The following is a 23045-nucleotide window of genomic DNA, read 5'->3' as shown; positions in this document are numbered from 1 at the left end:
GGCGGGGGGGGGGGGTAGTACAGTGGCTCCCGGTACTGCTGTTGCCTTTCAGAGATGGGGTGTCCTGGCCGCAGGAAGAGCCTGGGGGTCAGGGCTCAATCAACTGTATAGGATGCCGTGAAGACACACGGAAGGCTGCTGCCCAGCCTGGGCAGGACATGTGGTGGGCTTGCCCTCTCTTCCAGGAGGCACCCATCATCCAGGTGCCCCATGGAGTAGGAGGTAAGGAGGCCTTGGGCCAAGGAGGGCACGCGGGCCTGGTCTCCCAGCCCAGGGCTGGCTTTGGCCAGCTCCAGCCCGTGACTGTCCCCGGAGTGCGTGGGGCTGCCATGCCAGTAGGGGGGAGTCTTCAGCCGTGGCCCCCAGGCTGGGACAGCCTGCATGGGCCCTGGTTCTGGGGGTTCTGAGGCCTGTGGAGGAGCCCACATCCACAGGCCCTCCCGGCTACCAGCATCGGAGGAGTCGTCCTCCCTGTGCCCTGGCCCAATCAGGATAGGGAGACTGGCACACTGGCACAGCCCTCCCCTCCCCCACGAGCTCTCTGGAGTCTCCGTGGGGCTGGCCACATGTGGAGACTCTGCGGTCCCCACAGGGGAGCCCAGGCAGAGGGGCTCTGGGCTGCCTTCGCAGCTCTCCTCCTCCTCCATGCCTTCCCTCACGGCGATGCGGAGGCCAAAGCTTTCTGGAGGATGGATCATCACTGCCCGGGCAGCGGGACCCCTGGTCTGCTCCCACACTGCCACTGTGTCCTGAATGGCGATCTTGGCCTTCATGGCAGTGGGGGCAGGAATGTGCTTCTGAGGGACGCGTGCCTGCCCCAGGGGCCTGCCGCACCGTTCGATGGCCTTGGCTGGGAAAAGAGGAGACGTGGTTTGCTTCTCCACAGCCCCTATCTGGCCTGCAGGGTGCCTGCCCCGACCTCATCATGGGGTCCCCATCACCCCTGTGACACTAAGCGCTCTTCCGGCCTGCTGGCCCCAGAGGGGAGGGTGTGTGCAGCCTGGGCCAGGGGAGCCCTGGGACAGCTCCGGCTCCTCCTGCACAGCCCCACAGGGCGCATGGCCCTGACCTCCCCGCCTCACTCTCTCATCTCTGGGGACCGAGGCACCAACTCAGGACCCTCGTCACCTACCCCACCTTACCTCCTGCACCCTAACAGTGCATTGGCTGAGTTACCCGCATCTGAGTCCCTCCTAATGGCTGGAAAGGAACTGAGCCTAAGATGATGGGGGTGAGAGTTGGGGCTGTGGGGCAGACATGGGGTCTGGTTCAGACCCTCGGGGACAGGGAATGCGGTTTCTAAAGAGATGGCAGGGATGCCCTTTGTCGTCTGACCCTGGACCACTGTCCCTTTCCCGGTGAGACATGGCTGTCACCGCTTCTGTCCCACGAGCACCCAGGGGAGGCAGCACCTGGAAGCACAGTGGGGCCTTCCCAGTGCCTGAACAGCCTGCCCCTGGGCCCCCACTGCCAGCCCCTAGCGCTGGGACAAACCCATCTCTGCTCTGCATGGGGACCCAGGCACTCAGGTCCTTGATGGCAGCAGGAGCAGGGATGAGCATGGGGACCCCTCCCCACCAGAACCCAGAGGCCAGCGCTGCTGCCGGTCCCGCTGACTTGTGTTGGCCCGAGGCTAGGACTGCAGAGCCCACACTCAGCTGCACTTGGGTTCTGCCGTGGGGGCTCCCAGCACCTGCCTTTGTGCCCACCCTGCTGACAGGCGTGCACTCGGCTTCCACTACTGGGCTCAGGGCACCAGGGCCTTCCAGGGGTCCTCAGATGGCTGAAGGGGATCCAGTGCCGGCTGGCTTTGGCCTTCACTGTGCAGGGTCTCCCACAGCCCACCTCCCTCTAGCCCTGCCCACATGCAGGTGGGAGCCCCGCCCACCCCTGTCCTAGGAGGGTCCTGTGTGCAGATAGCTGTGGTCATCGTGCCAGGAGCCTGTGTGGGGTCAGTCGGGGAGAGGCCCCCTGGGCAGGTAGGGCCGCTTCTCATCTTGCTGGAGTGGGGGTCCAGCTGTGCTCCGGGCTCCTGGGGACACTGAACCAGGGCACCTGCTCCAGACCTGAGCAGGGTAGCTCAAGGCGGGTCCTCGAATCCACTGCAGAGTGGAGGTCAGCCGAGGAGCCAGAGCCACAGAGCCCTAGGACACTCCACATTCCGGCCCCAGAGTCATTGGGGGAGAGCAGTCCCCCGCAGGAGGAATCAGGGAAGCTGCCTGACGCCCCACCAGGCCATGCTGTCAGAGCTTCTGAAAGCAGAACTGCTGAGCCCAGGGAGGACATGGAGGACAAGGAAGAGGGGAGGCCCTGGGCGGGGCTGCCAGGGCCTGGGTCTCCCACTACTGACTCCCCCAAGGGAGCATGGGACGGGGCCGTGCGCTGGACTCACCTTCGGGAGGCAGGAGGCACTGGAGCTTCCCCAGCTCACGCATGGAGGCCCGCAGCTGCCTGATGACCGCATCCTAGCTCAGTGACCAGGCCTGCTTCAGGGTCAGCTGCAGGAACTCCCGGAGGTGGTCCCGGGGCATCTTCAGCAGGCGCTCTAGACATGGGGGTGGGAGTCAGGCTGGGAGGGGCCCTAGGGATGGTGCAGCCACCATGGCTGCTCCAAGCCCTGTCCCAGCACCAGACATGGGCTGCAGACACCCTTGGACACTCTTGGATGTCAGGCAAGCACTGGAGGGACTGCTTAGGGACCAATTTCCTGTGCGATGACCTTGGCCACTTCTCCTTGTGGTCTGTGGGGGCCTGGGATTGGGGGTGCAACAGGGGATTCTCAGTGCCCTCCTGAAGGGAACCCAGGACCCCAAACCCCCTCATCCCTCCCTCAAGCCCTGCTCATGAGGGACAGGCAGGGGGACCCCAGCTCCTCCGTCCCCAGCACCTGGGCCTCTGTGGGCCCTGAGGACTCACTGTGATGGATCTTGAGGGCCGTGTATGCCATGGTGGTGAGCACATGCACGCCCTCAAGGATATAGATGTCCCACATCCTCAGAGCCAGGGGGAACGGCACTTGGGGACAACAGGCATTGGAGGACCCTGCCCGTCAGTGCCTCAGCAGGGCCCACAGGGGGTGGGTGTGACACTTCACACCCCCACCCACTCAAGGAACCACACCCAGAGAGGATGACCATGTCCTGTCCTGGACCCTGGGGGTCTGCACACTTTGGAAGCCACACTGGAGATGCCAGACAGCCCAGGGATCTGGGGGAGGGGTCTGCCCTTGGGCTGTGCTGACACCAGCCTCTGCCACTGGGGGTCTGTGGATCTCCTGCCTCTCACTGTAGGGCTCTGGCCTTTGCCAGGCTCTCAGGATGGGTCCTGGTGGGACCTGTTGCCTCCTTGCTGGCTCTGAGGCTCAGCCTCAGCTTGAACCACCCTTAGCAGGGCAGGATCTGCCTGGTCTGCACAGCAGACTCCCTCCTGTGTCTGCTGGGGCTGGGGGAGCTCAGAGTCACAGGCCACCAGGACAAGACAGCCAGGCAGTGGGGCAGGGGCTTTCCTGGGCAAGGGGTCCCTGGGGCACTTACCCCATCCAGGAAGCAGTGGATGTACCAGTGTGCGGTGTAGTCCTCAAGGTACACACCCTCCTTCTCCTAAGAAGAGGCAGAGGCAGAGGGGGCTCAGGGCCCAGGGCCCAGGCCTGACTCGCTCTAATCTGAGCCCTGTGGCAGAGCCCCTGGGTGCAGGAAGCCCAGCAGCAGGTGCATCCCCTCTCCCAGCCATGCAGGTTCCTGAAGGGACACAGGTCCCTTGGTCCACTCTGCCCTGGGGACAGCGTCTCCCTGCAATCGACGCAAACTCTAGGGGACCGAGTGCTGGAAAACACACCTACACCCAATCTGCTGTGGACCCCAGTAACCAAGGAAAGCCTTGAGAGGACGTGGCCTGCCCTGGCCCAGGAGGGAGTCAGGACCCCTCTCTGACCTCCCCTCCTTGAGCACAGGGCCCCTGAGGGGAGAAAGGAGATGCTTTCCTTACCAGGTGCTTCTCCAGGGAGGGGAGCACACGATGCAGGATCTCTCCCAGATGTTGCTGGAATCGCTCCAGTTTTGGGGTGTTTGGTTTGTAGAAACCTGAGTAGTTTCAGCCACACCCCTACGTTAGAGCCTCCTCCTAGGAAGGCTGGAGAGCCCAAGGCCGGGGTGGTGTGTATCTGAGCACTGAGGGTCTGGGGAGGCTTGACCAGGGGCAGGTGGGAACGAACGTGGCCAGGGCAGAGGACCTGCTTGGGAGGGGATGCAGGTGGGTGACTGTGTGCAGCCCAGGCCAGGCTGCCCCTGGAGCCCGCTGGGGTGAGTGCTGGTAAACTGGGTGCCTCCTGACCATTCTGACACTCAGGAGTGAGGAGGGGGTGACCCTACAGGGGATGCTGCCTTCTGCAAGTTCCCTGGGTGTGGCTCTGTGCTTGAGAGTCTGCGTAGAGAAGTGTGAGGCAGAAGAGCCAGAAACAACCTGAGTCACTGGACAAGGACAGGACCCCTGTTCTGAAGGTTCCCACACCCAGGATGGCCATGGCCAAGCTGCAGGGCCTTTGGATGGCGGTGAAAGAAGGGGGTTGGCTCAGTCTGGGAGGCCTCTGCCAGCCCTGGCTTCTTGGGAGTCCACCCCTCCCAACAGGGACATTGTCCTGCACAGTCAGGAGCCAGTGAGGGCCATGCATGGACTTGCATGCACTGGGCACCACACGCCATCCACCTACCATGCATCACGTGCTTCCTGTTTTCCATGAACTGGACCAGGGCCCAGAAAGAGTCCTCCTCGGGCATATACATGAGCAGGAGCGCCACCACGTGGCTCAGGCCCTGGCTGTAGCCCACCTCCTGCAAGATCCCAGAATACCTTTAGGAGACCTCCCCTGGCAAGAATGATATCCTGGGATGGCCCACCTCTCAGGGAGACCAGGGTCACCCACTGAAGGGTCTAGGAAGATTGGGGAGGGAGCCCCTGTGCCTGAATCCTGCCATTTGGTGTCAGCAGCCCAAGAATTGGAGCCCATGGAAGTTCTCAGAGTTCCTGGAGGGAATCCTGCAGGGCCTGAGCTTAGGCAGCACAGCGGGGAGACCTGAAGTATGGGCACCTGTTACCCCCAAGATGTCAGGATGGGCCAGGTTGCTGTGGGAATCCAGACCCATGCCCATGGAAGCTTCTGGACCCCTGAGCTCTGCCGGTGACCTGGTGGCCCTTTCTCACATGAGGAAGACGTAAGCCAGGAAGTGCTACCAGGACCAGAACAGGAGGTGTGCCTCTGTCATGGGCGCAGGCCTGGGCTTCCTGAGTGCCAGGACCCCTGGGAACCAGGGCACCAGGCAGGGCTGGCCAGTGGCAGGTCAGGGGGATGGGGATTCCAGGCCTTGCTGGGTCACCCCTGGAGCCCTGCACCTGCTCCATGCATGGGAAAGGTCTGGGTGGGTGGTTTTGGCAGTGGCACTGTGTGGAGTGGGATTCAGGCCCATGGGTCCAACCACATGTCTGGTGGGTGTAATGGCATCACTGGGACCCAGACTCAACTTTGATGAGCAAAGTCATACACCTGATCTGTCCTGCCTTCGCCCCCGCCCCACTGTGTGGAATGCTAGTCCTGGGAGGGGCGTCCCAATGGGGCCAAGCTCCTGGGGTCTGGAGACCAGCCCAGGAGAAGGTTGCCTTTCTCCTCCCAGAACTTAGGGTTGGGTCCAAGGAGGCCCAGAGCCTGGCCTCTACCCCTCTGTCTCAGAGCTGTGGATGAGAGAGGCCCCCTCAACCCAGGCTGGGATCTCAGTGACCAGGGGCGCCCTGCATGGACAGCTCTGGATATGACCTTGGAAAGTTATCGCAGAATACTCACGGGGTTGTACATCGAGTATGCGAGGAGCACCTCAAATAAGGAGCGTTGTCTGGAAGAGAGAGGACAGAGGCTGTGCGTCCTGTGCTGCCGAGGCTCTCAGTGTGGCTCTGCCTAACAGAGCCTGACAGCTACACGCAGCACCCGTGACACTCTGCTCATGAGCAGTGACGTCGTCAGGGCACCTGCGCGTGGTCCACCGTGTGGGTGAGCGCTGCCTGCAGGGACATGCACATCCCCAGGGTGCAGTCACGTGCAGTTTCGTTTCCCCAGGTGGGTGTTCATTGCACAGGTGAGCGTCCCACTGTGGGAGGTGCAGTCCCGTGGGTCTAAGCCATGGAGAGTCAGCCTCCCATGCACGTTCATTCTGATAGGGAGCAGCTCCTGTGGCCTATGTGTTCCCCATGAGCCTCTGTGGCCAAACGCCCCACCTCCCCCAGCCCGTGGCCACCACTGCCCTGTTGTGTGTCCCGGAGTTTGGCCTCTTGCAGACGTCCTGTGAGTGGCTCATAGCACGTGTAGTCTTAGAGGGATGCGTCCTCTCTTAGCAGAATGCACCTGAGATGCATCCAGGTGAGCCCAGGGCTGAGCCTCGTCCTGCCTCTCACTGAATCCCGTTCTAGATTTCAGCTGTGACATGGGTTGCTTATCCGTTTCCCCACTGAGCATCGTGCAGGCTACGCCTGCGTCCAGTGACTGTGAACACAACCCTGAATCTTTCATGAGGGTTTTCTTGCACTCAGCTGTTCTAGTAGTTGTGTGAATGTGTGTGTGTGCTGGGGGTTCATGTGGAAGGTGTGTGTCTCTCATTGTGAGAAACGGCCCTGGGTGCTGCCGGGGGCCTGGGCCACTGTGCTCTGTTCCTGCAATGAACCAGAGTGGGGCTCGCCTCACGTTCTCCCCAGCACCCGGCGTCCTCGGTGGTCAAAGTTCCCCCATTCTCACAGCTGTGCGCTGGTGTCCCAGCTGGGTCTGGGGAGACGTGGAGGAGGCACTGACTAGAATCTAGGGAGAGAAGCAGGCAGGATGGGGAGGAGGCTCCTGAGGGCTCAGTCAGGGACGGTCCTCCACAGAGACTCAGGCTCCTGACCAGGCCCGAGCAGGCCAGGGCCCCTTGGGCTGAGTGCAGAGCCGTACTGCATATTTGCCCGGATTCTGGGCCTTCTTCTTGTCCACCTCCAGCATCACAGCCCACACCTTCCCGTGCACCTGGGCAGGGATGCCCTTGTAGATTCTCTGCTGAAACTACAGGAGAGAGGAGGCTCTGGTGAGTGGTGAACGTGGCCACTCGGGGAGGGAGCACAGGGTGAGACAGCAGGAGGGAGAAGCCAGGGGCTCCGTGTGTATTGGCAGAGGGAGGATCTGCCCAGATGGGGGCCTTATGACCCACAGTGATTGGCAGCCAAGGGCTCAGGGGCACCGGCTGCGCCCTGCACTGACTGCCCCCTACAGGGCTCCTGGAACCACACCTGCCCTGCATCCGGGATTGTCTTCAGCAGTGACTTCAGATTTTCTACCAGGACAGTGTCCTGCGTGTATGGGGAAGGGGTGCACATGACCTGTGTCCCTGGGGGCTGGACAGTTGCCTCTGGGCATCTGAGAGGCATGCGGTGCCTGGCACAGGAATGGGCACTGCTCAAACCCCAACTCAGCTCTCAGTGTTCCTGAGGGGCCCTCAGCTCCATGGTACCTTCTCGCTGCCGCGGTATTTGCTATGATTCTTTATCATTTTCACCCATTTCTGGATCCTGCGCACTTGTTTGCACTGGAAAACAAGACAGGATGGTGTGAGCCCAGCTTCAGGCTCTGAGAGTGGCCCTCAGATGGAGCTCAGGAGCTCTGTGTGCACTCAAAGGAAGGAACCAGAAAAGACACAGACCATGAGCCCCAGGTCTTCTGTCTGGGGAGCGTCGGTGGCCTGGCCTCTGACTCAAGCTGCCCCATGCTCAAGGCAGAGCCCCTGAGCTCCAGCCAGGTCACTCCCAACCATGCCAATGAATCATGGTGGCTGACAGGCAGACGCCCCTGAGCTGCGGCTCAGTTCTGGGACAGGTGAGTGTGTTAAGATGTCAGCAGGTGCCGTGTAAGTACCGCATCGCAGGACCTTATGCACTTCCACTAACCACTGCTGAGCCCCACATGCCCCCTCCACCCAGCTCTGCTTCCAGATGACTGGCCCATGGCCCAGGGCTTGTCTTTACCTTTGCCCCCAGGGTGCTGTCCTGGGGCAACTTCTGCTCACTGGAAAGCAAGGGAGATGGAGAGGTGAGGACAGGACCACAACCGGCACCTCTACCTCCCTAGTGGGCCAGGGAAGGACCAGCTTTATCCTCTCTTCCCAGGGGACTCAGATGGGAAGGGAGGGGCTGGTGACCATGAGCAAAGGGAGCCCAGGCCCACCCCAGTGTCCCTGTCACACCTGAGCTGACCCATCTTGAGTCAGCACTGATTTATCCATCTAGAATTTTCTACCCAGATGGGAGGGCAGGGAGGCCTCCCAGGAATGCCCTGAAAAGTCCCAGTCATCACAGCTTCCTTTCTCTCCTTCTCTCATTGCCCTCCCCACAGGCAGCCATCACTTCCTGTGCTGATGTCCAGGATGGCCTCAGTTCCGGGGCAGGGGTGCGGTCTGAATTCTCTGCACACTGGGCAGAGCTGGCACATGGGGAGGTCGGAATCAACAAGCAGTCGGGAACTCTGCCACTCCCAACAGTCTGGGGACGAGTTGTGCGGCCTCTGGCCATGAAGACACTGAGGTCGACGCACAGGCGTCCCCACACCGTGAGCTCCACAGGTATCAAGGGCATGGGATGAGATAGCAGGGTCAGAAGGGTGGCTGGGCTCTCAGCAGGGACCTCCAACACCCAGGCCTCCTGACTGGGTGTCAGGACAGTGGGTGTGCACTGCTCACCCATTTTGGAGAGCAGGGCCCCTATGTTCTATTGGAAGAAGACCTGGCCACCTGGATACCACATGGATGCCCTGAGCCTGGCCAACCACTGAGGGACTTGGGACAGCGGCATCCAATCAGAGCTGGGCTTCTCTGTCCCTATCTACCTTCCCCTCCTTGGACACCTGCTCCTCATATCGACAGCACTTCCTATCTGCTGGAGGTGTCCTGGAGGCCCTGGGATGCACAGGGCCATCACAGCCTCATGCCAGGGCCTGGGGATTCTGTCCCCCCCTGGTGCCCATGCTGCTGGCCCTGGGCCAGGATGCCTGGGATCTCCCCTGACGTCTCTGCTGGCACAGAAATGCCCAGGGGTCCTCATCATGACCTGGCCATTCTGCACAGTGGTCTGCTCTGGTACTGCCACAGTCTCAGCTGTTGGCACATTCCGCACCTGGAGCCACCATTTAGCTGCCCGTGCCCAGGACCAGCTGATGAGGCCGAACCATCTGTGGGGCTCCAGTTTCACCTCCTGCTTTGGGACCAAGACCTCCTCCTCCATCAGGTCTTCCCTGAGCCTTCTGGTCAAGTGATGGTGACCAGCAAGCTCTGGAGTCAGGTGTTTGGGGAGGGCAATCCTATGTCTGTATGTGCACATTTCTGTGTTCTCGTGTGCAAGTATATACATACCTATTTATTTATTTATTATTCCAAGAAAAACATTTTTTAATACCAGCATTGTTGGAATACATTTTTAGAAATACAGTATGTAACTGTTTAATATACATTACAAAATCCTTAATTTTAGAAATTTGCAACTGTCTAAATAGCCAAAGAATCCCACCTTCCAGTATAAACATGAATCAGTTTCTTCTATTATACCAAAATTAAAATTAAGCCATATTTGAATATTGAGAAATGAGACTAAAAATACCACCATTATAAAGTCCATGTAGAAAATGTCAACAGTGACCCCAGATGCTACCTTTATGTATTAGATCTTGTTTGTGGGACACATGATTTGTCCTATGTAAAACACGATCCATATGTTAAATGCAGGGCTAGACTATGGAGGGCAGACCTGTGTTCAGAAGAGAACTTTGTGGGCACAGGTATTTCTGGTCCTTGTACAAGTGGGTCCATAAGTGTCTGAATAAGTAGATGACAAAGATTTCTTCACATGTAAGTCATAAATAATCCCACACAGCATGTTTGTAAGGAAGAAGAGAATGAATGGGTACCAAAATGTTTTCAAAGACTGAGTTAAGTTCTTTTTAAAAGTCTGCGTTAACAGTGTATGTTATGTATATAGCAGCAAATTTTAAATACACTCTAGTAGTCGGCCTTGATGAAGTGTTTTATTTATAGCTATTTCTTCCTTTGTTATTTTTTACTTAACCTTAAAGAAAGATTTAATTATGTATTTGACATTTAGAGTTACACACAGAGAGGCGGAGAAGCAGAGAGAGGGAGAGGTCTTCCACCTGCTGGCCCACTCCCCAATAGGCCGCAGCAGCCGGAGGTGAGCAGATCCGAAGCCAGGAGCCAGCAGCCTCCCGGGCCTCCTGAGTGGGTGCAGGAGCCCAAGGACTTGGGCCATCTTGTGCTGCTTTCCCAGGCCCCAGCAGAGCGCGGCATCGGAAGTGGAGCAGCCAGGACTCACACAGGCGCCCATATGAGAGGCCGGCCCTGCAGGCGGGGGCTTTACCCGCTACCCCACAGCCCGGCCCTCCCCGAAGCCGGTCCCCTTGGGATCCCGCCCGGGAAAGCAGAGGAGACGGCCCCAGGACTTAGGCCTCTGACCTGATTCTGCTTCGGCCTGGCCCAGCCCTGGCCTTTGTAGCCCCCTGGGGGGGGACCCAGACGGACGCCCTCTCAGAGAGAGAAAGAGGCTGGCGACCTCACGCACTGCTCCTCTGCCACGCGGCTGCCATGGCCAGCGCTGGGCCAGGCAGAAGCCAGGCGACAGGAGCTCCATCAGGACTCGCACGAGGGAGGGAGGCCGGGTCCCAGGGACCTGGGCCCTCAGCGGCTCCTCCCTGGGTCACAGCCTGGAGCAGCGGGACTGGACGCGGCCCTGGGCATCAGATGGCTGATGCAGCAGCGTGCAGATGTGTCATGTGACCCCATGGCGGCCGCCCGTGTGCAGTGCGCCTGCGCCAGGCGCTGGACCCGGAAGTGCATCTGCACGCATGGCCGCTCTGCCCCGCGGTGCTCAGGTGGGAGTGAGCGCCGTGTCCGCTCCTGCCCAGAGCCAGCGCAGGCCCTGAGGAGCCGTCCTGGACGCTGCTGGCCGAGCCTGAGGGAGACCCAGCGCCCCGGGTCAGGCCGGGGCCAGGTAGGCTGCGGCTGAGGCGGCCGTTACCCTCAGGACTCCATGCCTGCCCTGAGGAACAGCGAGGTCCTCTCTGGGGGAGCTGGGCGCGGGGTGTGGTCAGCTGAGGAGGCCTTGCTGTCACCGGGTAGGCAGGGCCGGGGCGCTGGGCTCCCGCGGGAGGAGGCCGGGCCCGGGGTGGACGCAGAGAGGGGCAGGGGTGTGCGTGGGAGGGGGCCGGGCCGGGGGTGGGGGCAGAGAGCGGGCAGGGGTGTGCGTGGGAGGGGGCAGGGACAGGAGGGGGGGCAGAGAGCGGGCAGGGGTGTGCGTGGGAGGAGGCCAGCGGGGGGGGGGGCAGAGAGCGGGCAGGGGTGTGCGTGGGAGGAGGCCGTGCCGGGGGTGCGGGGCAGAGAGCGGGCAGGGGTGTGCGTGGGAGGAGGCCGGGCCCGGGGGTGGGGGCAGAGAGCGGGCAGGGGTGTGCGTGGGAAGAGGCCAGGCCCGAAGGGTGGGGGCAGAGAGCGGGCAGGGGTGTGCGTGGGAGTGGCGGGGACAGGTGGGCAGGGGAGGGGCAGAATGAGAAGGGACGTGGAGGTGGGGAGGGAGGGGGGAGCCGTGCGCGTGGGAGAGGGAGGAGGGGAGTGACGGGTACGGGGCGGGGCGGCGGTTGGAGAACAAGAACCTGCCCGGCCCGGTTCCGGTTTGGGGTTTCCTGTCCCCGGCCGGAAGTAGCCTGGGCCGCGTCCGTGCAGGAGCCCGGTCGGCCTCTCTGGGCCGGCTGCTCTAGGTGTGACGTGTGTGCAGGACACGGCCCGGCGCCCGAGTGAATGCGCACGGCCTCTGGTGCGTTTACACCGCCTGCACCCGGGAGACGCGGACTCAGAGAAAGCCGGGAGCCCCTCTGCACTCGGGTCCAGCCTGCCCCCCGGGCTCTGCCGCCTCAGAGGACGTCCTCGTTTTCTTTCTTTTGGAAGATTTGTGTGAAAGGCGGAGTTACAGATGGGGCAGTGCGGGAGAGAGCTTCGATGTCTCCGTTCACCCCAAGATGGCTACACCGGCCTGGGCTGGGCCCGGCCCAAGCAGAAGCCAGGTCCTGATCCGGTCTCCAATGTGGGCTCAGAGGCCCAAGTCCTCGGGCCGCTTCCTCTGCTGTCCCAGGCTGTTAGCAGACAGCTGGATCCCAAGTGGAACGGCTTGGTGGCAGGGGTGGGGGGTTGGGGGTGGGTTGGTGGCTGGGCGGGGCAGGGTGGTGCCATGGCTTAGTGGGTAAAGCCCTGGCCTGCAGTGCTGGCATCCCATCCTGGCGTCGGTTCGAGTCCCAGCTGCTCCACTTCCGATCCAGCTCTCTGCTTCAGCCTGGAAAGCAGTAGAGATGGCCCAAGTGCTTGGGCCCCTGCACCTTTGTGGGAGTCCTGGAGGAAGCTCCTGGCTCCTGGCTTCAGATCGTCATATCTCTGGCTGTTTCTTCCAAATGTGGAGTGGACCAGCTGATGGAAGACACCTCTCCCTCCCTCCCGCTCCTCTGTCTCTACCTCTGTCATTCTGTCTTTCAAATAGATTAATAAATATTAAACAAAAAAATTTGGAACAGGCAGGAATCCAGTCGGTGCCTCTATGGAATGACAATTTTCCCACAATGTTGTAACCTGCCGTGCCACAATGCAGGTCCCCGTAAATACATTTCTGCCCACTGTTTATTTTTAGCTGAGCAGAAACAGGATATGTTTATTTAATAACTAGTAACTTTAATAATTTTTATTATACATTATAATTGTTATGGTAATTATTATAAATTATAACTTACTATGGGACCACTCACGTTTTTCATTTCTGTTTGTGAATTTCGGTACATCTACATTTCAAAGAATTTTCACAGTTCATTATCTTATGAAATTTTTGGTCACAGGGTGCATACCATTCCCTTGTTATCTTGTCCATGGAGACCGTCCTGGTGTCACCATTCCATTAACAATATTAGTAATTTGCATTTGTTTCCTGGTTGGTCCTGACAAGAAGTTCACGAATTTTGTTGCTGTTTTCAAAGACCCCAATTTTAGTTTTGTCAATTTTCTCTGCAGTTGTGTATTTTTCCATTCCACGGACTTGTACATCTGAGTTTCACTATTTATTTTCTTCACCTTGCTTGAGGTGTTTAAATTGCTTTTCTTCCTCTGATTTCCTAGGGTGAAAGCATAGCTCCTTCATCTTGGTTCTTCTTTCCTAAAATATGTAGTCATTAATATAAATTGGCAGGATACATGTTCACTTGAATTTGAAATATTTTTCATTTGAGATTTATAAACGTGTTATTTTGAGGTGTGTTGATTGTTCTCCAAGTGTTTGGGACTTTCAGCTGCTTCTTACTGACTTCCCATGTAGTTCCTGTGTGATCTGAGATCTTACGCCGTGTGCTGCCTCTTCTTATGACTGAGGTCTGCTCTACACCCACGAACGTGGTGAGTGGACGTGCTGCGTGGGTCTGAGAAGAGTGTGTATTCTGTTGCCGTGGATGGAGCACCCTCTAAGGATCCGTTTGACACCTGGTCGATGTAGGCGCTTTTCTGTTCAGCTCCATCCTTACTGATTGTCTAAATGCTGACCTGTTAAAGAAAGAGATGTCTGGACATCTGTGGGTATCATAGTGGATTTGTTTATTTTTGTTTGTAGTTTTAACAATTGTTGCTTATGTATTGTGGCATGAGGTTTATTTTTGGACTCACTATCTTAATCCATTGAAATGTGACCTTCTATTCTTTCATGAATCCCAAACGGTCTTGGTCGTTGTATGTTTATTGTATGTCTTAAATACAGTATTGGCATTTCACCCAGTTCCTGTTTTTCATGATGGACCTGATAGTCGATTGTCGTGGGTTTTCCTAATTACAGAAAGTTTTGTGGATTTCTCAAAAACCTCGTGCTGGGATTTTTATTTAGATTGTGTAAACCTATAGGACCATTTTAGGAGAAATGGTATGTTAATAATATTCAGTCTTCTAATCTTACACACAGCGTATTTATGCAGATCTTCTTTCATTTCCTTCATCAGCATTTTAGTGTTCCGCCAACATATTTTGTATTTTATTCATGGAGTTTATGAGTTTTCATTTTATTTTGCTATTTTAATTTTTATATCAGTGTCTTCTCATTCATGGATGGTAGTATACAATGGATTTTCTAATAAGTGGTTTTTCTTAGGTGATTTTATTTATTTGAAGGCAGAGGTGGAGGCAGAGGGAAAGAGAGACAGAGACAGGTCTTCCATCTGCTGATTCACTCCCCAGATGGCTGAGATGGCCACTGCTGAGCCCATCAGAAACCAGAAACCAGGAACCAGGAACTTCTTCCAGGTCTGGCAAGCAGGTGCAGGGGCCCAGGGACATGGGCCATCTTCCACTGCTTTCCCAGGCCACAGCAGAGAACAGGATCGGAAGTGGAGCAGCCAGGACTCGAGCCAGTGCCCATGTTGTGTGCCAACACTGCAGGTGGCAGCTTTACCCGATGTGCCCCCGTGCTGGCCCTCCTGTTGATATTTTTACATTGCCCTTCTTCCCCTCATGGTCTTGCTAAAATAATTTATTATTCCTGGTAGCTTTTGAGAAAATGGTTTTGGAACTATTTGTAGATAATCATGTCTTCAGGAAATCCAGAGTTTACCATCTCCCCTTCAGCTCTGTATTATTTCCTTGTGTTTTTCTTGCCTTAATACACTAAGTGGGCTCACTGCTGTGATGTCAGGTAGGAGCAGTGACAGCAGATGTCCTCAGCTTTTATGTGAGCCTTGGGGAAACTCTTCTCTCCACTGTCTCTCACCATTTAAGTGTGATGCTTGCCGTAGATTTTTATTTGTTTTGTTGGATCAGCATTGGGCTAATTTCTTGACATCTTTCATATTTTTCTTCTTTAGCCACTCACATATGAATTACATGCATGGGTTTTTCTAGGATTAAATGCACTTCCATTTGTGAGAGAAACCTCAATTACTCATGATACATTAAAGTGTTACTAGATTTTATTTGACTGTATTTGGAGGATTTGGAGAGTTCTCTGTTTATGAGGGACATTAGTGCATAGTTTCTTTTCCTGTAATATATTTTTCTGATTTTGTTATTAAAGTACCTCAGGTTACATAAGATGAGTATTCCATCTTGTATATCTGGAAGTGTATGGGTAGAATGTATCAGTGAAGTTGTATTGGCTAGGAGGGCTTTTCATTTTCTTTGTCGGAGGATTTATGACTGGATTCAATGTCTTGAGTAGGTACAGGAGGATACTTCAGAACGTCACAGGGAACTGAAGTGGAAAGCTTATTGTGGAACAGAAGTTCATGTCAAGAGGCCAGCAGAAATGTCCTCCCAGGCTGAGGAGAGGAGGATGTGGAGTGACCCCGTGGGAACGTGTGCCTGGGACAGAGCTCCACCGGGTGAGCCCACATGCACAACCTTGGCCCCTCTGCTCCCTGCCCTGCCAGGAGCTGGGAGCCTCAGGAGAGCCCCTCCCCCTTCCCCCTTGCAGGGTCCATCCAGTGTCCTGTACAGGGAAGGCTTCGTTTCATGGTTGCCATAGAGGATGATGCGTAAACTAATTGTGTCTTTTGCAATAGAGGTAGGAAGAGAGAGAGGTCTTCCATCAGATGCTTCGCTCCCCAGTTGGCCACAGCTGCTGGAGCTGTGCTGATCTGAAGCCAGGAGCCAGGAGCCAGGAGCGTCTTCCGGGTCTCCCACGCAGCTGCAGGGGACCAAGGACTTGGGTCCTCTGCTGCTGCTCTCCCAGGACACAGCAGAGAGCTGGTTCAGAAGTAGAGAAGCTGGAACTAGAAAAGTCCCATATGGGATGCTGGCGCCTCAGGCCATGGCGTCAACCTGCTGCACCACAGCGCTGGCCCTGAGTACTTCTTTTCTAATATAAGCACTTAGTACTTTTTAAATTTTTATAAGCTCTTTTATTTGTTTATTAAAAGGCAGAGTTATACACAGAGAGAAGGAGAGAGAGTAAGAGAGAGACCTTCCATCTGCATGTTCACCCCCCAAATGGCCTAAGTGAGCAAGGCTGGGCCAGGCCAAAGCTTGGGGCCAGGAGCTTCTAGGTCTCCCTTGTGGATTGAGGGGCTCAAGGACTTGGGGCATCCTTAGCATCTTTCCTAGGCTCATTAGCAATAGCTGGATTGGAAGTGGAGCAGCTGGGACTTGAACTAGCGTCCATAAGGAATGCTGGTGGGGCAAGCTGTGGCTTAAGTGTCTGCACTACTGTGCCAGTCCTTGCCTTTATTGCTTTCAAACTTTGCATTTATTAGAAAGGTGTGAGTGGTTGAAGACAGGGAGGTAGATCTTCTGTCTCTTGCTCACTCCTCAAAGGCCGGTCACCACCGAGGCTGCTTCAGCTGAAGCCAAGAGTGGGGATTTCATTGTGAGTTCAGCCATTACTTGCTGCCTTCCTAAGCTTGCATTGGCAGGAAGCTGGATTGGAAGCAGAGCTCAGACCTCAACTTGGGCATTCTCGACCATCGATGCAGGCTTCCCCAGCAGCATCCGCAGTGCTGTGCACACACCTGCCCCCAGCAGGGTTTCATTGACTTCCTCTCCAGCAGTGCATCACACAAGTGTGAGGATGCTGTGTTTTCCTCTTCTTTTCTTTTGATTGTCTTTTCTTACCTTTTTTTTCTTTTTTCTTTTTTTTTAATTTCACTGGTAGAGTTAGACAGTGAGAGATAGAAAGGTCTTCCTTCCCATTGGTTCACCCCCCAAATGACTGCCATGGCTGGCACTTTGCTGATCTGAAGCCAGGAGCCAGGGGCTTCCTTCTGGTCTCCCATGCGGGTGCAGGGGCCAAGCACTTGGGCCATCCTCCACTGCCTTTCTGGGCCTCAGCAGAGAGCTGGAGTGGAAGAGGAGCAACTGGGACTAGAACCTGGTGCCCATATGGGATGCTGGTGCTGCAGGTGGAGGATTAACCAAGTGAGGCACGTGGTGGCCCCCTTACCTTTTTTTGACTTGGTTCTTGACTCTTATGTTATTTAGAATTGTGGTTTTAAATTTCTCAACATTTTGAAATTTTCCAGTTATCTTTGTTACTGATTTTTATTTTCCTTCTATTGTTATAAAGAACCTATGCATGATATTAGATAATTCATATGATATTGATAAAATTGTTGAGTTATGCTCTGGAACCTGGAACGTAGTCATTATGGGAAGAGATTTATGTGTATTTGAAATTATGTATCTTGAGTTTTCTTTTTCTTTTTAATTATTTGAAAGACAGAGTTATAGAGAGAGGTAAAAACAGAGAGAAAGGTCTTCCATCTGCTGGTTCACTACCCAGATGGCTGCAATGGCTGGAGCTGTGCTCAATCTGATGCCAGGAGCCAGGAGCTTCTTCTGAGTCTCCAACGTGGATGCTAGGGCCCAAAGCCTTTGGCCATCTTCTATTGCTTTCCCAGGCCATAGCAGAGAGCTGGATCAGAAGGGGAGTAGCCGGGACTAGAACTGGCACCCATATGGGATACCGGCGTATCAGGCCAGGGCTTTTAACCCGCTGCACCACAGCCCCGACCCTGAAAGTGCTTTCTGAATGGCAGTGGAGTCCAATCAATTGCTGATGATTTTGGATTTCGTTACAGACTCTGTGTGGTCAGTTATTGAGATTTCAACGTCTTCCATTACAATTGTGCATTTCATTATCTCTTTAGCCATGTCGCATTGGATTTTGCTGCCTTTATTTTGAGGTCATGGCAGTGGTCTGTTCTAGCTCGACCACCTCACCTGCTGTCACATTGTGCACCTCGGGCCACCATTTACCTAACCCCTGGCCTGGACCAGCTGCAGCCGGCACCCTCTGTGGGGCTGTAGTTTCATCTCCTGCTTTGGGAGTGAGACTTTCCCTCCATTAGTTCTTCCCTGAGTCTCGACTGGACATCTGGGTCAATTGAGGGAAACCATAAACACTCTGGGTCAGGTGTTTGGGTGTGTGTATGTATTTGTGTGTGTGTGTGTGTGTGTGTGTTTGAGCATCCTGGGGGTCATAATGTTTCCTTGCTGCTTGGAATCCTAGTTTTTCCTGGCAATGGAGGGTGCTAAGTTGCACCATTAAACACAATGTTTCTCTTAAGTTTCAGAATTTTGATGGCCCCAGAACATCTCCTCTGTCCATTCCCATTCCATTGAGGTGCTTCAAAAAGTCCTGGAAGCATTAGCTGATTGAAATATAGCTTTATTTTGGTGCAGCACAACTTTGTAATCTCTGTATAGTTTTTTTTCCCCATTGTGCCCGTCTTGAACATTTTGAAGTGTGTTTAGCAGACTCAGGTTTGTAGGTGATCCTGTGCCTGGACTGGACACTGCCTGCCTAGCCCATGCAGGAGGTTAACCTGACTGCTGGCAGGTGGAAGGAGCCCCAGGCACATTTCCGTCAGCCCCCCCTTCTGTTGCAGAGCCTTGTGATTGCCAATCACTGAGCACTCCCCTTTATAGCCGAACACCCACAGGGCATGAGTAGAACCATGTTGGCCCATCTGGAAGGCTACCTAGGCTAAGTGCCCTTCAAGCTGAATGGAGGAGTGCAGTGGCGCCAATATCAGCTTTATCATATAGAATTAGTGTTGCCCTGAGTTAGCTATGCCCCCTCTGCCTGCCCTTTAAAAGCTTATGCTTGGTCGTTTACATGGACATGTTCACCAAACTTGTCTCTGGTGATTCTTGTCGAAGAACACAGCCGTCCTACCATCCCGGCAGTGCTGGCCTCACAGGACGAGTCCACACAGATTGAATTCCCAGTTTCTGGGTTCTCACTGGTCCTACCTCATCGGTTTGGAGCCTCTGGGTGGTGAAGCAGCAGTGTGGAGGCCTTTCTGTCTCTCTGATTTCTGCCTTTGAAATAAATAAGTACAAATGAACAGAAGTAGTAAGTGTTGCACTTGGAATTTCACTTGGAATGTGTGGGTCTTTTAGTTGCTCTATATTCTCCCCAGGATTTTGGTATCATTTTCCTTCTTGTCAGTATTAACCATTGTAATGGGTTGTTGTATCTCACTGTTACAGGAATTCAGGTTTCCCTACTGAGGAATACCATGGAGCATCTCTTCAGGTTTTTATTTGCTGTTTGATGTCTGTGTTTGTGTATTGTCTGTTTAATATTTCTTCCCTTTTATTTTGCTGTTTGGTTTGTTAGTGTTGCATCCTGAGTGTCTTTATGTTTCCGGTTCAATTCCTTTATCTAAAGTATCTGATGTGCAAATATTTTCTCCCAGTCTGTAGTTGTCCTATTTGGTCAGTCAGTGGAATTGTTTTTCAGCACTGTTTCCGGTTGCAGAGAACAGAGTAGACAGCACAGAGAGTCCTCTTGTATCGTCCCCAAGTTTCAGTGTGTCCCCCGTCGAATTAACATCTTGCTTGAGTGTGACATATTGGTTCAGTTGTTGATCCACTGTGGAGATACAGCAGTATTATTAGGTACTGTCTATAGGTTACATTAGTGTTCACTCTGTGTTGTACATTCTGTGGGTTCTGACAAATCCATGCCATTCTGGGTCCATGATTACAGTGACACACAGAGTATTTCAGTGTCCTGTAAATCCACTTTGCTCCACCCATTCACCCTTCTCCCTACCCCTGTCAACTTCTGGTCTATGAACCGTGTCTGTATTCTCTGACTTTTCCAGAAGGCAATATACTTGGCAACATGCAATATAGAACTGTTTTTTTTTTAATTATTGGCAGAAAGAGACAAAGAAATAGATGTGGAAATAGAGATCAGTATATAGATAGTGTTCTCATCATCTGGTTCTCTCCCTGCAGCTCCACCACAGCTGGAGCAGGCTGAAGCCAATAGTGGGAGCCAGAAGAGAATCCAGGTGTCCTCCAAAGTAGCAGGAACTCAGTCATTTGAGCCATCACCAGTGCCCCCCAGGGCCTGCATGAACAGGAACCGGAAGTCAGGAGCCTGAGTCGGTGTCAGACCCCGTGCTGCAATCTGGGATGCAGGCATCCAAACTGGTGAGTCCCCTGCCAGGCTGACCACCTGCCCCTTGTGTTCTATCTACACACTGAGAGAGATCAAGTTCATCCTTCCCTGGGTCAGTCTTCCATTGCCTGGAGTGTCTGGAATTTGGGTCAAAGCTGGGAAGTAGGAGCTCACTCCAGCTCTCCCATTGGGTGGCAGAAATGCATTCACTTGAGCAATCACTGCTGCCTCCCAGGATCTGTACTGTCAGGAATTAGGAGTCAAGGGTGGAGCCAGGTTTGCAAGCCAGGCACTTCCCTATGGGGCCGGCTGTCTTATCCAGCCTGTTAACCAAATGCCAGGTGAGATACCCACCCTCGACAGTAGGTTGTGGAGCTGTAGTCTCAGTTCTTACTCTTGGTTTGCCTGCAGTGTGATACAGATTTCTGCATCCTTTGCCCTTCTGTTTGACATTCATTCACTTTGTTGACATCCACAGAAGAACATGCTGACACTGGTTAGGATTAGAGTGAACCCGTAGGTCAGTGTTGAAGAAATGAGAACTTCACAGAGTGATTTCACATTTTCATGGTTCATTGTTTCTGTTGTTCTGTCGATTTTAAGGATTTCCTTGTTTATTTGCAAGGCAGAGTTATAGAGAGAGGTCGATCGTCCATCTGCTGGTTCACGTCCCAAATGGTCACAATAGTCAGGACTGGTCCAGGCCAAATCTATGAGGCCAAACTCCATCCTGGTCTCCCTCATGAATGGCAGGGGCCCAAGAGCTTGAGCCAACTTCTGCTGCTTTCCAAGGCACATTTGAAGGGAGGTGAATCAAAAGTGGAGCAGCTGGGATCGAATCCAGTACTCATAGGGAGGTGCTGGCATCACGGGTGCTGGCTTAAGCCACTTAACCCAGTGTACCAGATCCCGACATTGTTCATTGTTGTTAATATGGAAAATTGACTTTATATTTTATGATTTTTGAAAGATTGATTTGTTTATTTGAAAGGCAGATTTACAGAGAGGGAGGGAGGGAGAGAGAGAGGTGTCTTCTGTCTTTTGGGTCACTCCCCAAATGGTGGTAATGGTAGGATCTGGGCAGGTTCGAAGTCAGGAGCCAAGAGCTTCTTCCGGGTCTCCCACATGGGTGCAGGGGCCCAAGGACTGGGGCCATCTTCTATGGCTTCCCAGACCATAGCAGAGAGCTTGATTAGAAGTGAAGCAGCTGGGACTCAAACCAGTTCTTTTATGGGAAGCCAGCACTGCAGGCACGACTTTACCTGGTACCCCACAGAGCTGGCCCTACAATTGACTTTTTCATCCTAGCCTGGTGTCCTGCCACCTTCTTAGAATAGCATATGAATTCCAAGAATTTCTTGCCGTTCCCCTTCCTTCCTTCCTTCCTTTTCTTATTCTTACAGATTTATAGTGTATGATACCATTTCACCAGTGAACGAAGATCATTCTCTTTCTCCTATCCAGTTCATACAGCTTTCATGTTCTGTTCTTCTCAGATTGCATGAGGTAGAGTGTCCAGCAGGTGGTGCTGAATCAGTGGTGAAAGATGACATTCTTACCTTGTTCTGATTTTAGAAATATAATGTAAAATTTACATTTTGTAGACATTCCCTATCAGATTGAGAAAGTTCCACGCTGTTCCTAGTTAACTCAGGGTTGTGTCATGAGAGAATGTGGGATGTTGTCTGATGTTGTCTCAGCCCACCACGTGATGATGGTATTCTTTAGCTTGGTGATGTGATGTACTTCACTGGCTGGTACTTGACATGTCGATGTAGCCTTGCAGACCTGGAATAAGCTCTGCTGGTTGTGCTGTAGGATTCTTTTCAAAGGGTATTGGCCTCCACTTGTAAATATTTTAGTGAGGACAATTCCATGCATGTTTATGAGAGATACTGGTCTGGAGGTTTTGTGTGTGTGTGTTTTTACCTTGTTTTGACATTAGGGTATTTCTTGCATCATAGAATGAGTATTCCTTTGCTACTTCCTGAACACTTCATGGAACATTAGCCTTTTTAAAAAATGATTGATGGAGAGGAAGTATGTTGGTGTAGTGTTAACAGCACTCTGATGTCTGCATCCCATGTCTGAACGCCTTGGTTTGATTTTGGATCTGCTCCCAATCCAGCTTCCTGGTACTGTGCACCCTGGGAGGCGTGAGTGATGGCTCTCGTAGTTGGATCCCTGCCCTCTACATGGGAGACCTGGATTGAGTTCTTGGTTCCTAGCTTCAGCCTGGCCCAGCCCTGGCTGTTGTGGCTGTCTGGGGAGGGAACACATGACAGCTTCATTCTCTCTCCCAGTCTCTTTTGGCTTTTAGATAAATAATGTATCAAAGTAAACACTTAAAAAATTGGTATATAGTTCACTACAAAACCATTTAGGCTTGGTTTCTTCACTGCTAACCTTTGATAAAATGTATTTAATAGTTATGGAACATGCAAATTTTCTAGTTCTCCTCTGTGAATTTTGTTTGGTACATTTTATGTTGCTTCTTTTCATTTATTTTGTCAAATTTTTGTTCACATTATTGTTCTGTTGTGTTTTTTGTTCCCATTGGGTCAGTAATGATGTCACCTCTTTCATTTATAGGATCAATAATTTATACTTGTTTTTTCCTTTTTCCTTGGTTAGGCCTGACAAGAAGTTCATGAATTTTGTTGATGTTTCCAAGGATTCAGAGTTTAGGGATAGTAGTTTTCTCTACAATTGTACTTCTTTTCACTTCCATTGATTTCTACATCTAACTTACTTTACTTATTTTAAATTCATTTTCTTCCTCTGATTTTCTTTTTTTTTTAACTGCTTTTAAAACTTTATTGAGACCCCTCCCATCTGCTGGCCCCACCCACAAAGGCCCAAATGGGCAGGCAGGGCCGAAGCAAGGGGGAGGGAGGGAAATGTTTGATCCCAGGTGGGTGGCATGGGGAGTGGGAGGGGTGGGTGAGCTGAGTCAGCAGGAGGTGGAAGGGAGAAGTAGCCAGGAACCTATACAAGCCACTCTCTGCTTCCATCCTCAGCTGGTAGCTCTGTGCATTGAGGAAGCTCCACCTGCATGGAGGTGC

The 23045-nt window shown here is 53.4% G+C and overlaps 1 long non-coding RNA gene across 37 annotated transcripts in view; it reads left to right on the top strand.

Annotated features, from left to right (window-relative positions):
* The first annotated feature begins 6956 nt into the window (after positions 1–6956).
* The window catches only part of LOC127488302 (uncharacterized), a 54605-nt gene continuing 38516 nt past the window's right edge, over positions 6957–23045 (top strand). For 28 of the 37 annotated variants that reach the window (XR_011382673.1, XR_011382671.1, XR_011382665.1 and 25 more), the window contains exons 1-3: positions 12283–15448; positions 19059–19104; positions 19815–20012. This is a non-coding gene — a long non-coding RNA (uncharacterized lncRNA). Of the gene's footprint in view, positions 7095–10869; positions 11180–11671; positions 12119–12282; positions 15449–19058; positions 19105–19814; positions 20013–23045 lie in introns of those variants that run through there. The other 9 variants (XR_011382641.1, XR_011382642.1, XR_011382643.1 and 6 more) reach the window with 9 other exon arrangements.

Source organism: Oryctolagus cuniculus, chromosome 15 (assembly GCF_964237555.1).
Source record: "Oryctolagus cuniculus chromosome 15, mOryCun1.1, whole genome shotgun sequence".
Taxonomy (NCBI): Eukaryota; Metazoa; Chordata; class Mammalia; order Lagomorpha; family Leporidae; genus Oryctolagus; species Oryctolagus cuniculus.
Note: the sequence above shows the minus strand (reverse complement) of the source record. Positions and strands in the feature narration are given on the sequence as shown.